This window comes from Coregonus clupeaformis, unplaced genomic scaffold, assembly GCF_020615455.1.
Source record: "Coregonus clupeaformis isolate EN_2021a unplaced genomic scaffold, ASM2061545v1 scaf1001, whole genome shotgun sequence".
Lineage (NCBI taxonomy): Eukaryota > Metazoa > Chordata > Actinopteri > Salmoniformes > Salmonidae > Coregonus > Coregonus clupeaformis.
The window spans coordinates 38,754-55,356 of record NW_025534455.1 but is presented as its reverse complement, the minus strand read 5'-3'; the positions used below and the strand labels follow the sequence as shown (position 1 = coordinate 55,356).

General features: G+C 46.8%; 1 pseudogene; it reads right to left on the bottom strand.

Moving 5' to 3' along the window:
• Positions 1 to 16,286, bottom strand: part of LOC123486101 — a 71,188-nt pseudogene extending 54,902 nt beyond the window's left edge.
• Positions 16,287 to 16,603: the final 317 nt, after the last annotated feature.

Below are 16,603 nucleotides of genomic sequence, written 5' to 3'. Positions count from 1 at the left end.
CTGCTGACACCTTGTTCATTCGATAGGCCTGGGAAAAGATCAGTGAGTCAAACAATTCTCTGCTGACACCTTGTTCATTCGAGTAGGCCTGGGAAAAGATCAGTGAGTCAAACAATTCTCTGCTGACACCTTGTTCATTCGATCAGGCCTGGGAAAAGATCAGTGAGTCAAACAATTCTCTGCTGACGCCTTGTTCATTCGATCAGGCCTGGGAAAAGATCAGTGAGTCAAACAATTCTCTGCTGACACCTTGTTCATTCGAGAGGCCTGGGAAAAGATCAGTGAGTCAAACAATTCTCTGCTGACACCTTGTTCATACGATAGGCCTGGGAAAAGATCAGTGAGTCAAATAATTCTCTGCTGACGCCTTGTTCATTCGATAGGCCTGGGAAAAGATCAGTGAGTCAAACAATTCTCTGCCGACACCTTGTTCATTCGACAGGCCTGGGAAAAGATCAGTGAGTCAAACAATTCTCTGCTGACACCTTGTTCATTCGATAGGCCTGGGAAAGATCAGTGAGTCAAACAATTCTCTGCCGACACCTTGTTCATTCGATAGGCCTGGGAAAAGATCAGTGAGTCAAACAATTCTCTGCCGACACCTTGTTCATTCGAGTAGGCCTGGGAAAAGATCAGTGAGTCAAACAATTCTCTGCCGACACCTTGTTCATTCGATAGGCCTGGGAAAAGATCAGTGAGTCAAACAATTCTCTGCCGACACCTTGTTCATTCGATAGGCCTGGGAAAAGATCAGTGAGTCAAACAATTCTCTGCCGATGCCTTGTTCATTCGATAGGCCTGGGAAAAGATCAGTGAGTCAAACAATTCTCTGCTGACACCTTGTTCATTCGATAGGCCTGGGAAAAGATCAGTGAGTCAAACAATTCTCTGCTGACACCTTGTTCATTCGAGTAGGCCTGGGAAAAGATCAGTGAGTCAAACAACCTGAGTGAGTGAGTAATTTATTGAGTCAAGTCACCTTTAGCGACCCATCCCTTACTGACTAAATTTGATCCGATGTTGTGATAATAGCTTTTGATTGGTAATCTGAGTGTTATTCTACAGACTACCCACTAACCAGCTCTCTACAGACTACCCACTAACCAGCTCTCTACAGACTACCCACTAACCAGCTCTCTACAGACTACCCACTAACCAGCTCTCTACAGACTACCCACTAACCAGCTCTCTACAGACTACCCACTAACCAGCTCTCTACAGACTACCCACTAACCAGCTCTCTACAGACTACCCACTAACCAGCTCTCTACAGACTACCCACTAACCAGCTCTCTACAGACTACCCACTAACCAGCTCTCTACAGACTACCCACTAACCAGCTCTCTACAGACTACCCACTAACCAGCTCTCTACAGACTACCCACTAACCAGCTCTCTACAGACTACCCACTAACCAGCTCTCTACAGACTACCCACTAACCAGCTCTCTACAGACTACCCACTAACCATCTCTCTACAGACTACCCACTAACCAGCTCTCTACAGACTACCCACTAACCAGCTGTATACAGACTACCCACTAACCAGCTGTCTACAGACTACCCACTAACCAGCTCTCTACAGACTACCCACTAACCAGCTCTCTACAGACTACCCACTAACCAGCTCTCTACAGACTACCCACTAACCAGCTCTCTACAGACTACCCACTAACCAGCTCTCTACAGACTACCCACTAACCATCTCTCTACAGACTACCCACTAACCAGCTCTCTACAGACTACCCACTAACCAGCTCTCTACAGACTACCCACTAACCAGCTGTATACAGACTACCCACTAACCAGCTCTCTACAGACTACCCACTAACCATCTCTCTACAGACTACCCACTAACCAGCTGTATACAGACTACCCACTAACCAGCTCTCTACAGACTACCCACTAACCAGCTCTCTACAGACTACCCACTAACCAGCTGTCTACAGACTACCCACTAACCAGCTCTCTACAGACTACCCACTAACCAGCTCTCTACAGACTACCCACTAACCAGCTCTCTACAGACTACCCACTAACCAGCTCTCTACAGACTACCCACTAACCAGCTCTCTACAGACTACCCACTAACCAGCTCTCTACAGACTACCCACTAACCAGCTCTCTACAGACTACCCACTAACCAGCTGTATACAGACTACCCACTAACCAGCTCTCTACAGACTACCCACTAACCATCTCTCTACAGACTACCCACTAACCAGCTGTATACAGACTACCCACTAACCAGCTCTCTACAGACTACCCACCTAACCAGCTCTCTACAGACTACCCACTAACCAGCTCTCTACAGACTACCCACTAACCAGCTCTATACAGACTACCCACTAACCAGCTCTCTACAGACTACCCACTAACCAGCTGTATACAGACTACCCACTAACCAGCTCTCTACAGACTACCCACTAACCAGCTCTATACAGACTACCCACTAACCAGCTGTCTACAGACTACCCACTAACCATCTCTCTACAGACTACCCACTAACCAGCTCTATACAGACTACCCACTAACCAGCTCTCTACAGACTACCCACTAACCAGCTGTATACAGACTACCCACTAACCAGCTCTCTACAGACTACCCACTAACCAGCTCTCTACAGACTACCCACTAACCAGCTCTCTACAGACTACCCACTAACCAGCTCTCTACAGACTACCCACCTAACCAGCTCTCTACAGACTACCCACTAACCAGCTCTCTACAGACTACCCATTAACCAGCTCTCTACAGACTACCCACTAACCAGCTCTCTACAGACTACCCACTAACCAGCTCTCTACAGACTACCCACTAACCAGCTCTCTACAGACTACCCACTAACCAGCTGTATACAGACTACCCACTAACCAGCTCTCTACAGACTACCCACTAACCAGCTCTCTACAGACTACCCACTAACCAGCTCTCTACAGACTACCCACTAACCAGCTCTCTACAGACTACCCACTAACCAGCTCTCTACAGACTACCCACTAACCAGCTCTCTTACCAAATGTTCCAGTCCGTAGTCAGCTTGGGCGATGCAGGTGCTGCTGAAGGTGTTGGTCTCAATGATGTCTGCCCCGGCAAGCAAGTATTCCTACCGACAAACACAAGGGAGGAACATCAACGCTTATTCACACGCAGCAGGTATTTGCCAAACAGAGAGATCATCTCATCCCGTCTTTCTGTCTGTATGTCCGTCCATCTCTCTCTCTCTAGATCTCCCACAAAAAACACCAGAAATATGTCTCAATAACAGATCAACCGTAATAAGTATAGGGTTATTATTACTGTAGCATAACAGGCAGGTGCATTGATAACAGCCTAACTTTTACATCTCAGGTTTTTGCTGTCTAGGATAACTTGAATCACTCTTTAACCCACTGACCATACCTTGTAGATGACATCACTGTACCTTGTGTATGTTGTGGATGATATCACTGTACCTTGTGTATGTTGTGGATGATATCACTGTACCTTGTGTATGTTGTAGATGACATCACTGTACCTTGTGTATGTTGTAGATGACATCACTGTACCTTGTGTATGTTGTAGATGATATCACTGTACCTTGTGTATGTTGTAGATGATATCACTATACCTTGTGTATGTTGTAGATGACATCACTATACCTTGTGTACGTTGTAGATGACATCACTGTACCTTGTGTACGTTGTAGATGACATCACTGTACCTTGTGTACCTTGTAGATGACATCACTGTACCTTGTGTACCTTGTAGATGACATCACTGTACCTTGTGTATGTTGTAGATTTTTTTTGCGACGCCTTATCCAGCACTTGTAGTGCCTTGCTTTGTCATGTTATCAACGGCTAGATGACATCACTGTACCTTGTGTATGTTGTAGATGATATCACTGTACCTTGTGTACCTTGTAGATGACATCACTGTACCTTGTGTACCTTGTAGATGACATCACTGTACCTTGTGTATGTTGTAGATGACATCACTGTACCTTTTGTATACTGCTCAAAAAAATAAAGGGAACACTTAAACAACACATCCTAGATCTGAATGAATGAAATAATCTTATTAAATACTTTTTTCTTTACATAGTTGAATGTGCTGACAACAAAATCACACAAAAATTATCAATGGAAATTAAATGTATCAACCCATGGAGGTCTGGATTTGGAGTCACCCTCAAAATTAAAGTGGAAAACCACACTACAGGCCCAACTTTGATGTAATGTCTTTGAAACAAGTCAAAATGAGGCTCAGTAGTGTGTGTGGCCTCCACGTGCCTGTATGACCTCCCTACAACGCCTGGGCATGCTCCTGATGAGGTGGCGGATGGTCTCCTGAAGGATCTCCTCCCCAGACCTGGACTAAAGCATCCGCCAACTCCTGGACAGTCTGTGGTGCAACGTGGCGTTGGCGGATGGAGCGAGACACGATGTCCCAGATGTGCTCAATTGGATTCAGGTCTGGGGAACGGGCGGGCCAGTCCATAGCATCAATGCCTTCCTCTTGCAGGAACTGCTGACACACTCCAGCCACATGAGGTCTAGCATTGTCTTGCATTAGGAGGAACCCAGGGCCAACCGCACTAGCATATGGTCTCACAAGGGGTCTGAGGATCTCATCTCGGTACCTAATGGCAGTCAGGCTACCTCTGGCGAGCACATGGAGGGCTGTGCGGCCCCCCAAAGAAATGCCACCCCACACCATAACTGACCCACCGCCAAACCGGTCATGCTGAGGATGTTGCAGGCAGCAGAACGTTTCTCCACGGCGTCTCCAGACTCTGTCACGTCTGTCACATGCTCAGTGTGAACCTGCTTTCATCTGTGAAGAGCACAGGGCGCCAGTGGCGAATTTGCCAATCTTGGTGTTCTCTGGCAAATGCCAAATGTCCTGCACGGTGTTGGGCTGTAAGCACAACCCCCACCTGTGGATGTCGGGCCTCATACCACCCTCATGGAGTCTGTTTCTGACCGTTTGAGCAGACACATGCACATTTGTGGCCTGCTGGAGGTCATTTTGCAGGGCTCTGGCAGTGCTCCTCCTGCTTCTCCTTACACAAAGGCGGAGGTAGCAGTCCTGCTGCTGGGTTGTTGCCCTCCTACGGCCTCCTCCACGTTCTCCTGATGTACTAGCCTGTCTCCTGGTAGCGCCTCCATGCTCTGGACACTACGCTGACAGACACAGCAAACCTTCTTGCCACAGCTCGCATTGATGTGCCATCCTGGATGAGCTGCACTACCTGAGCCACTTGTGTGGGTTGTAGACTCCGTCTCATGCTACCACTAGAGTGAAAGCACCTAAGTGGACAGTTTGATTTCACAGAAGTGTGATTGACTTGGAGTTACATTGCGTTGTTTAAGTGTTCCCTTTATTTTTTTGAGCAGTGTATATTGTTGACTGACATCACTGTACCTTGTGTACATTGTAGATGACATCTCTGTACCTTGTGTACGTTGTAGATGACATCACTGTCCCTTGTGTACGCTACCGTTCAAAAGTTTGGGGTCACTTAGAAATGTACTTGTTTTCGAAAGAAAAGCAATTTTTTTTGTCCATTAAAATAACATTAAATTGATCAGAAATACAGTGTAGACATTGTTAATGTTGTAAATGGCTGTTGTAACTGAAAACGGCTGATTTTTTATGGAATATCTACAGAGGCGTACAGAGGCCCATTATCAGCAACCATCAGTCCTGTGTTCCAATGGCACGTTGTGTTTGCTAATCCAAGTTTATCATTTTAAAAGGCTAATTGATCATTAGAAAACCCTTTTGCAATTATGTTAGCACAGCTGAAAACTGTTGTGCTGATTAAAGAAGCAATAAAACTGGCCTTCTTGAGACTAGTTGAGTATCTGGAGCATCAGCAATTGTGGGTTTGATTACAGGCTCAAAATGGCCAGAAACAAATAACTTTCTTCTGAAACTCATCAGTCTATTCTTGTTCTGAGAAATGAAGATTATTCCATGCGAGAAATTGCCAAGAAACTGAAGATCTCGTACAACGCTGTGTACTACTCCCTTCACAGAACAGCGCAAACTGGCTCTAACCAGAATAGAAAGAGGAGTGGGAGGCCCCGGTGCACAACTGAGCAAGAGGACAAATACATTAGAGTGTCTAGTTTGAGAAACAGACGCCTCACAGGTCCTCAACTGGCAGCTTCATTAAATAGTACCCGCAAAACACCAGTCTCAACGTCAACAGTGAAGAGGCGACTCCGGGATGCTGACCTTCTAGGCAGAGTTGCAAAGAAAAAGCCTGGCCAATAAAAATAAAAGATTAAGATGGGGAAAAGAACACAGACACTGGACAGAGGAAGATTGGAAAAAGTGTTATGGACAGACGAATCGAAGTTTGAGGTGTTCGGATCACAAAGAAGAACATTTGTGAGACGCAGACCAAATGAAAAGATGCTGGAGGAGTGCTTGATGCCATCTGTCAAGCATGGTGGAGGCAATGTGATGGTCTGGGGGTGCTTTGGTGGTGGTAAAGTGGGAAATGTATACAGGGTAAAAGGGATCTTGAAGAAGGAAGGCTATCACTCCATTTTGCAACGCCATGCCATACCCTGTGGACGGCACTTGATTGGAGCCAATTTCCTCCTACAACAGGACAATGACCCAAAGCAAAGCTCCAAACTATGCAATAACCAGTCACCGGATCTTGTGGGAGCAGCTTGACCGTATGGTACGTAAGAAGTGCCCATCAAGCCAATCCAACTTGTGGGAGGTGCTTCAGGAAGCATGGGGTGAAATCTCTTCAGATTACCTCAACAAATTGACAACGAGAATGCCAAAGGTCTGCAAGGCTGTAATTGCTGCAAATGCAGGATTCTTTGACGAAAGCAAAGTTTGAAGGACACAATTATTATTTCACTTAAAATTCATTATTTCTAACCTTGTCATTGACTACATTTCCTATTCATTTTGCTGTATTTCCTATTGAAACTCATTTCATGTATGTTTTCATGGAAAACAAGGACATTTCTAAGTGACCCCAAACTTTTAAACGGTAGTGTACATTGTAGATGACATCACTGTACCTTGTGTACGGTGTAGATGACATCTCTGTACCTTGTGTATGTTGTAGATGACATCACTGTACCTTGTGTATGTTTTAGATGACATCTCTGTACCTTGTGTATGTTGTAGATGACATCACTGTACCTGGTGTATGTTGTAGATTACATCACTGTACCTTGTGAATGTTGTAGATTACGTCACTCTGGGTGATGCTCAGCAGGTCGTTGTTGCCCTTCAGGCTGTGGGTGTGGTTTTTAAACTCCTCCCCCCTGAAGTGCTCCTCCTCCAATCGCCTCTCCTGGATCATGGTGCCCATCCCTCCATCTAGAATCATGATCCTCTTCCCCAACACCTCCCTGAGCTCGGCCTCTAGGGCAGGTCTGCTGGGGCCAGCACCTGAGGTATGCAGTTAGCATATTACATGTTAATAAGGTTAGGACATGTTCCCGTCCCCGGATCTAGAATCATGATCCTCTTCCCTAACACCTCCCCGAGCCTGGCGCCTGCTAGGTGAAATATATTCCAGTCAGTGTATGTAGAACATATGACACGTAGAAATAGATCTGTGTATTATACTCTGATCCTCTTCCCCGAGTCAATTCAAACGGCTCAGACACGAGACGTACGTGGCAGGGACCTACAGACAGCCACGGATTACAAAAAGGGAAAACCAGCCACGTCGCCGACACCGACGTCTCGCTCCCGGACAAGCTAAAAACACCTTCTTCGCCAGCTTTGAGGATAACCCACTGCCACCGACGGGGCCCGCTCCCGAGGACTGTGGGCTCTCGTTCTCCGGTGGCCGACGTGAGTAAGACATAAGACCCTCGCAAGGAGTCCGGCCCAGACGGCATCCCTAGCCCCGTCCTCAGAGCATGCGCAGACCAGCTGGCTGGAGTGTTTACGGACATATTCAATCTCTCCCTATCCCAGTCCGCTGTCCCCACTTGCTTCAAGATGTCCACCATTGTTGCTGTACCCACGAAAGCAAAGGTAACTGAACTGAATGACTATCGCCCCGTAGCACTCACGCTGTCATCATGAAGTGCTTTGAGAGGCTAGTTAAGGATCATATCACCTCCACCTTACCTGTCACCCTAGACCCACTTCAATTTGCTTACAGCCCCAATAGATCCACAGACGATGCAATCGCCATCACACTGCCCTATCCCCTCTGGACAAGAGGAATACCTATGTCAGAATGCTGTTCATTGACTACAGCTCAGCCTTCAACACCATAGTACCCTCCAAGCTCATCATTAAGCTCGAGGCCCTGGGTCTGAACCCGCCCTGTGCAACTGGGTCCTGGACTTCCTGACGGGCCGCCCCCAGGTGGTGAAGGTTGGCAACAACACTGCCACTGCGCTGATCCTCAACACAGGGGCCCCACAAGGGTGCGTGCTCAGCCCCCCTCCTGTACTCCCTGTTCACCCATGACTGCGTGGCCACGCAAGCCTCCAACTTAATCATCAAGTTTGCAGACGACAGAAACAGTAGTAGGCCTGATTAGGGCCTCCTGTAGCTACATGGAGTGGATACAGTCAGTAGGGAAGGTCTGCTAGGGCCTCCTGTAACTACATGGAGTGGATACAGTCAGTAGGAAGGTCTGCTAGGGCCTCCTGTAGCTACATGGAGTGGATACAGTCAGTAGGGAAGGTCTGCTAGGGCCTCCTGTAGCTACATGGAGTGGATACAGTCAGTAGGGAAGGTCTGCTAGGGCCTCCTGTAGCTACATGGAGTGGATACAGTCAGTAGGGAAGGTCTGCTAGGGCCTCCTGTAGCTATATGGAGTGGATACAGTCAGTAGGGAAGGTCTGCTAGGGCCTCCTGTAACTACATGGAGTGGATACAGTCAGTAGGGAAGGTCTGCTAGGGCCTCCTGTAACTACATGGAGTGGATACAGTCAGTAGGAAAGGTCTGCTAGGGCCTCCTGTAGCTACATGGAGTGGATACAGTCAGTAGGGAAGGTCTGCTAGGGCCTCCTGTAACTACATGGAGTGGATACAGTCAGTATGGAAGATCTGCTAGGGCCTCCTGTAACTACATGGAGTGGATACAGTCAGTAGGGAAGGTCTGCTAGGGCCTCCTGTAACTACATGGAGTGGATACAGTCAGTAGGAAAGGTCTGCTAGGGCCTCCTGTAGCTACATGGAGTGGATACAGTCAGTAGGGAAGGTCTGCTAGGGCCTCCTGTAACTACATGGAGTGGATACAGTCAGTAGGGAAGGTCTGCTAGGGCCTCCTGTAACTACATGGAGTGGATACAGTCAGTAGGAAAGGTCTGCTAGGGCCTCCTGTAGCTACATGGAGTGGATACAGTCAGTAGGGGAAGGTCTGCTAGGGGCCTCCTGTAACTACATGGAGTGGATACAGTCAGTATGGAAGATCTGCTAGGGCCTCCTGTAACTACATGGAGTGGATACAGTCAGTAGGGAAGGTCTGCTAGGGCCTCCTGTAGCTACATGGAGTGGATACAGTCAGTAGGGAAGGTCTGCTAGGGCCTCCTGTAGCTACATGGAGTGGATACAGTCAGTAGGGAAGGTCTGCTAGGGCCTCCTGTAACTACATGGAGTGGATACAGTCAGTAGGGGAGGTCTGCTAGGGCCTCCTGTAGCTACATGGAGTGGATACAGTCAGTAGGGAAGGTCTGCTAGGGCCTCCTGTAACTACATGGAGTGGATACAGTCAGTAGGGAAGGTCTGCTAGGGCCTCCTGTAACTACATGGAGTGGATACAGTCAGTAGGGAAGGTCTGCTAGGGCCTGCTGTAGCTACATGGAGTGGATACAGTCAGTAGGGAAGGTCTGCTAGGGCCTGCTGTAGCTACATGGAGTGGATACAGTCAGTAGGGAAGGTCTGCTAGGGCCTCCTGTAGCTACATGGAGTGGATACAGTCAGTAGGGAAGGTCTGCTAGGGCCTCCTGTAGCTACATGGAGTGGATACAGTCAGTAGGGAAGGTCTGCTAGGGCCTCCTGTAGCTACATGGAGTGGATACAGTCAGTAGGGGAAGGTCTGCTAGGGCCTCCTGTAACTACACGGAGTGGATACAGTCAGTAGGGAAGGTCTGCTAGGGCCTCCTGTAGCTACATGGAGTGGATACAGTCAGTAGGGAAGGTCTGCTAGGGCCTCCTGTAGCTACATGGAGTGGATACAGTCAGTAGGGAAGGTCTGCTAGGGCCTCCTGTAACTACATGGAGTGGATTCAGTCAGTAGGGAAGGTCTGCTAGGGCCTCCTGTAGCTACATGGAGTGGATACAGTCAGTAGGGAAGGTCTGCTAGGGCCTCCTGTAACTACATGGAGTGGATACAGTCAGTAGGGAAGGTCTGCTAGGGCCTCCTGTAGCTACATGGAGTGGATACAGTCAGTAGGGAAGGTCTGCTAGGGCCTCCTGTAGCTACATGGAGTGGATACAGTCAGTAGGGAAGGTCTGCTAGGGCCTCCTGTGGCTACATGGAGTGGATACAGTCAGTAGGGGAAGGTCTGCTAGGGCCTCCTGTAGCTACATGGAGTGGATACAGTCAGTAGGGAAGGTCTGCTAGGGCCTCCTGTAACTACATGGAGTGGATACAGTCAGTAGGGAAGGTCTGCTAGGGCCTCCTGTAACTACATGGAGTGGATACAGTCAGTAGGGAAGGTCTGCTAGGGCCTCCTGTAGCTACATGGAGTGGATACAGTCAGTAGGGAAGGTCTGCTAGGGCCTCCTGTAGCTACATGGAGTGGATACAGTCAGTAGGGAAGGTCTGCTAGGGCCTCCTGTAGCTACATGGAGTGGATACAGTCAGTAGGGAAGGTCTGCTAGGGCCTCCTGTAGCTACATGGAGTGGATACAGTCAGTAGGGAAGGTCTGCTAGGGCCTCCTGTAACTACATGGATTGGATACAGTCAGTAGGGAAGGTCTGCTAGGGCCTCCTGTAGCTACATGGAGTGGATACAGTCAGTAGGGAAGGACTGCTAGGGCCTCCTGTAGCTACATGGAGTGGATACAGTCAGTTTACAGTCTAATAGTCGGGCTGTGAATCTGACCTGATGACCACATTGAAAACACTTTACTGAGCCATCTTCTGATGCATCAGGTTGAAATAATGTCATTGATAAGGTGATCCTTTAGAGGGTCTTCTTCATAACACTGTACACGGCAGCAGCATCTCTACCTGACAACATCTTTACCTGACAGCATCTTTACCTGACAACATCTTTACCTGACAGCATCTTTACCTGACAACATCTTTACCTGACAGCATCTTTACCTGACAGCATCTTTACCTGACAGCATCTTTACCTGACAGCATCTCTACCGACAACATCTCTACCTGACAACATCTTTACCTGACAGCATCTTTACCTGACAGCATCTTTACCTGACAACATCTTTACCTGACAACATCTTTACCTGACAACATCTTACCTGACAACATCTTTACCTGACAACATCTCTACCTGACAACATCTCTACCTGACAACATCTTTACCTGACAACATCTCTACCTGACAGCATCTTTACCTGACAACATCTTTACCTAACAACATCTTTACCTGACAACATCTTTACCTGACAACATCTCTACCTGACAACATCTTTACCTGACAGTATCTTTACCTGACAACATCTTTACCTGACAGCATCTTTACCTGACAACATCTTTACCTGACAGCATCTTTACCTGACAACATCTTTACCTGACAACATCTTTACCTGACAACATCTCTACCTGACAACATCTTTACCTGACAGCATCTTTACCTGACAGCATCTTTACCTGACAACATCTTTACCTGACAACATCTTTACCTGACAACCAACATCTTTACCTGACAACCAACATCTTTACCTGACAACCAACATCTTTACCTGACAACCAACATCTTTACCTGACAACATCTCTACCTGACAACATCTTTACCTGACAGCATCTTTACCTGACAACATCTTTACCTGACAGCATCTTTACCTGACAACATCTCTACCTGACAACATCTTTACCTGACAGCATCTTTACCTGACAACATCTTTACCTGACAGCATCTTTACCTGACAACATCTTTACCTGACAGCATCTTTACCTGACAACATCTTTACCTGACAACATCTTTACCTGACAACATCTCTACCTGACAACATCTCTACCTGACAACATCTCTACCTGACAACATCTCTACCTGACAACATCTTTACCACATCTCTACCTGACAACATCTCTACCTGACAACATATTTACCTGACAACATCTCTACCTGACAACATCTCTACCTGACAACATCTCTACCTGACAACATCTTTACCTGACAGCATCTTTACCTGACAACATCTTTACCTGACAACATCTTTACCTGACAGCATCTTTACCTGACAGCATCTTTACCTGACAACATCTTTACCTGACAGCATCTTTACCTGACAGCATCTTTACCTGACAGCATCTTTACCTGACAACATCTCTACCTGACAACATCTTTACCTGACAACATCTTTACCCGACAACATCTCTACCTGACAAACATCTCTACCTGACAGCATCTCTACCTGACAGCATCTTTACCTGACAACATCTCTACCTGACAACATCTTTACCTGACAACATCTTTACCTGACAGCATCTTTACCTGACAGCATCTTTACCTGACAAACATCTTTACCTGACAACATTTTTACCCGACAACATCTTTACCTGACAACATCTTTACCTGACAACATCTTTACCTGACAACATCTTTACCTGACAACATCTTTACCTGACAACTCCCCATGCAGGTGCATCGTGTTTCTGACTCCACTCATTGGTCCTGCTGGCTGTCTGACTTTCACTTCCTGAAAATGCTCAGTACCTGGTAGCTGGTTTGACAACACTGACTAGCTGTCCAGTCTCATGACATCTGTTTGATATCTTGCAAACCAGTAGAAGTTAGTCATAAAATTAGTTACAGCAGTGAATTAGACCATTACACCAGTGGTGGTGAATGCTGGCAGTGAATTAGACCATTACACCAGTGGTGGTGAATGCTGGCAGTGAATTAGACCATTACACCAGTGGTGGTGAATGCTGGCAGTGAATTAGACCATTACACCAGTGGTGGTGAATGCTGGCAGTGAATTAGACCATTACACCAGTGGTGGTGAATGCTGACAGTGAATTAGACCATTACACCAGTGGTGGTGAATGCTGGCAGTGAATTAGACCATTACACCAGTGGTGGTGAATGCTGGCAGTGAATTAGACCATTACACCAGTGGTGGTGAATGCTGGCAGTGATTAGACCATTACACCAGTGGTGGTGAATGCTGGCAGTGAATTAGACCATTACACCAGTGGTGGTGAATGCTGGCAGTGAATTAGACCATTACACCAGTGGTGGTGAATGCTGGCAGTGAATTAGACCATTACACCAGTGGTGGTGAATGCTGGCAGTGAATTAGACCATTACACCAGTGGTGGTGAATGCTGGCAGTGAATTAGACCATTACACCAGTGGTGGTGAATGCTGGCAGTGAATTAGACCATTACACCAGTGGTGGTGAATGCTGGCAGTGAATTAGACCATTACACCAGTGGTGGTGAATGCTGGCAGTGAATTAGACCATTACACCAGTGGTGGTGAATGCTGGCAGTGAATTAGACCATTACACCAGTGGTGGTGAATGCTGGCAGTGAATTAGACCATTACACCAGTGGTGGTGAATGCTGGCAGTGAATTAGACCATTACACCAGTGGTGGTGAATGCTGGCAGTGATTAGACCATTACACCAGTGGTGGTGAATGCTGGCAGTGAATTAGACCATTACACCAGTGGTGGTGAATGCTGGCAGTGAATTAGACCATTACACCAGTGGTGGTGAATGCTGGCAGTGAATTAGACCATTACACCAGTGGTGGTGAATGCTGGCAGTGAATTAGACCATTACACCAGTGGTGGTGAATGCTGGCAGTGAATTAGACCATTACACCAGTGGTGGTGAATGCTGGCAGTGAATTAGACCATTACACCAGTGGTGGTGAATGCTGGCAGTGAATTAGACCATTACACCAGTGGTGGTGAATGCTGGCAGTGAATTAGACCATTACACCAGTGGTGGTGAATGCTGGCAGTGAATTAGACCATTACACCAGTGGTGGTGAATGCTGCCAGTGAATTAGACCATTACACCAGTGGTGGTGAATGCTGGCAGTGAATTAGACCATTACACCAGTGGTGGTGAATGCTGCCAGTGAATTAGACCATTACACCAGTGGTGGTGAATGCTGCCAGTGAATTAGACCATTACACCAGTGGTGGTGAATGCTGGCAGTGAATTAGACCATTACACCAGTGGTGGTGAATGCTGGCAGTGAATTAGACCATTACACCAGTGGTGGTGAATGCTGGCAGTGAATTAGACCATTACACCAGTGGTGGTGAATGCTGGCAGTGAATTAGACCATTACACCAGTGGTGGTGAATGCTGGCAGTGAATTAGACCATTACACCAGTGGTGGTGAATGCTGGCAGTGAATTAGACCATTACACCAGTGGTGGTGAATGCTGCCAGTGAATTAGACCATTACACCAGTGGTGGTGAATGCTGGCAGTGAATTAGACCATTACACCAGTGGTGGTGAATGCTGCCAGTGAATTAGACCATTACACCAGTGGTGGTGAATGCTGGCAGTGAATTAGACCATTACACCAGTGGTGGTGAATGCTGGCAGTGAATTAGACCATTACACCAGTGGTGGTGAATGCTGGCAGTGAATTAGACCATTACACCAGTGGTGGTGAATGCTGGCAGTGAATTAGACCATTACACCAGTGGTGGTGAATGCTGGCAGTGATTAGACCATTACACCAGTGGTGGTGAATGCTGGCAGTGAATTAGACCATTACACCAGTGGTGGTGAATGCTGGCAGTGAATTCCAGTGCTGTTCAGTACTAGCTGAGTCCAGGGATGGACAACGTTGACGGGGGCGGGGCCACAAAACATCTGAAGGGGGGTCTGCATACCCACGTCCATACCAACACATGCAGTCAGAGCCCGCCCTAGCCTTTTGGGGGCCCCAACTTGCGAGCAAAACATTTTAGCGGCCCCCCTCTTGACAGTGGAGAGAAAAAAACGTTTTAAGAGTTAATTTCCTGCAATTCTACACATTTTGCCATGGGGCGTTGAGAAAATGTTGCAGTTTCAAAGCAAGATTACTACAAGTTTAGATATTATTATTATTATTATTATTATTATTATTATTATTAGCTGGCCGCTAGACTAATTAACCAATCTTTTAAAAAACGTAGCTGACATGGGCAATTGAGTGACTGTCAGGTGACCAACATATCAAGAGAAAAACTGTTGATGCACAACCAAATGTCGAAATTGCACCTTGTGTATTCTACTATTCTAACTCTCAACAGTGATATTGGGGGAGGGGGATTCATCCCCGGGCCTACAAAAGGCCCACCAGCTGCCCATCCCTGATCTAAGATGTTAGTTAGCTCGCTTGTTTGTTTACATAGATGTGGTGTACACGTGACAGGCCAGCCACCCCCACGGAAACTAACGGAACGAAACGGGGTTTAGAACTACATTAATTTGTCCATTAGAAACTCTAGTTGCACGTTTTGCAACTAAAACGAGAGTTTCTATTGGACAAATTCAGGTAGGTCCTCGCCGTTTCGTTCCGTTTGCTTCAGTTTAAGAAACGTTTTGCACCAGGATAAGCGATAATGAATACACCCCTGGTGTCCTGACATTCTGACCCAAGATTAGAAGTTAGAACGAAATGTTCCCTGCTAACAATCTAACTATTTGTCATGTTTTGCCAACGTTACTCTACCAGGCAGTGGAACATGCAGCTAGCACATATTGACTAGCTTGCTATCTATAAACAAATACAAAAAAAAACGTTTAGCATTTAGGCTAGCTGGCTGAAACAATGTCGACCATAAATTCACGTGGATATACAGCTAGCTAGCTAGCTAACCAATGTGGACTAGCTAGCTAGTCACTGACAGCTGCTAGCCAGCCAGCTGATATCTAGCTAAATACTAAAACCAGCAAGTTGCAACAGTTTACCTTTTTTTGTTGAGCTCTCATGCATTGTAGGAGCCATGGCTTGTATTCTTCTTATTTTCACTCCAAAGGAACAAAAACGGCCTGACGAGGAACCTCCACTGCACACGAAGAAGTATGTTGACACCGCCGGCGTCTGCTTGTCAACTCGACGCCCATAAATCAGCAGAGAAACTTTTCTCCGTCTTGCTGTGTAGGAGCTGCAGAACCACGCATGCGCAGCTTTCATTGAGTAACGTTGAGGGAACATCTAGTACAGAACTTTGCTACAACATGGCGTGAAAGGTCTAGCTCACTGATTACATGTTCAAGGTGACAGCTCCCCGAAAGGGAAAGTGGGTTTGACACAGATACCAAGCCTGTATTTATAACGCGTTTAAAATCATGTCTGGAAATGTATAGACTTCCATTGATGTTATTTTCTTACATAACTTGCAAAGAATCACAAAGCCTAGAAAATAAAGTCTGAGGAAAAAAACATGTCCTAAAAGAAACAAAAACTCCATATGCATGTATTGTGGCCTAATCAACAGGTAGGCTATTCA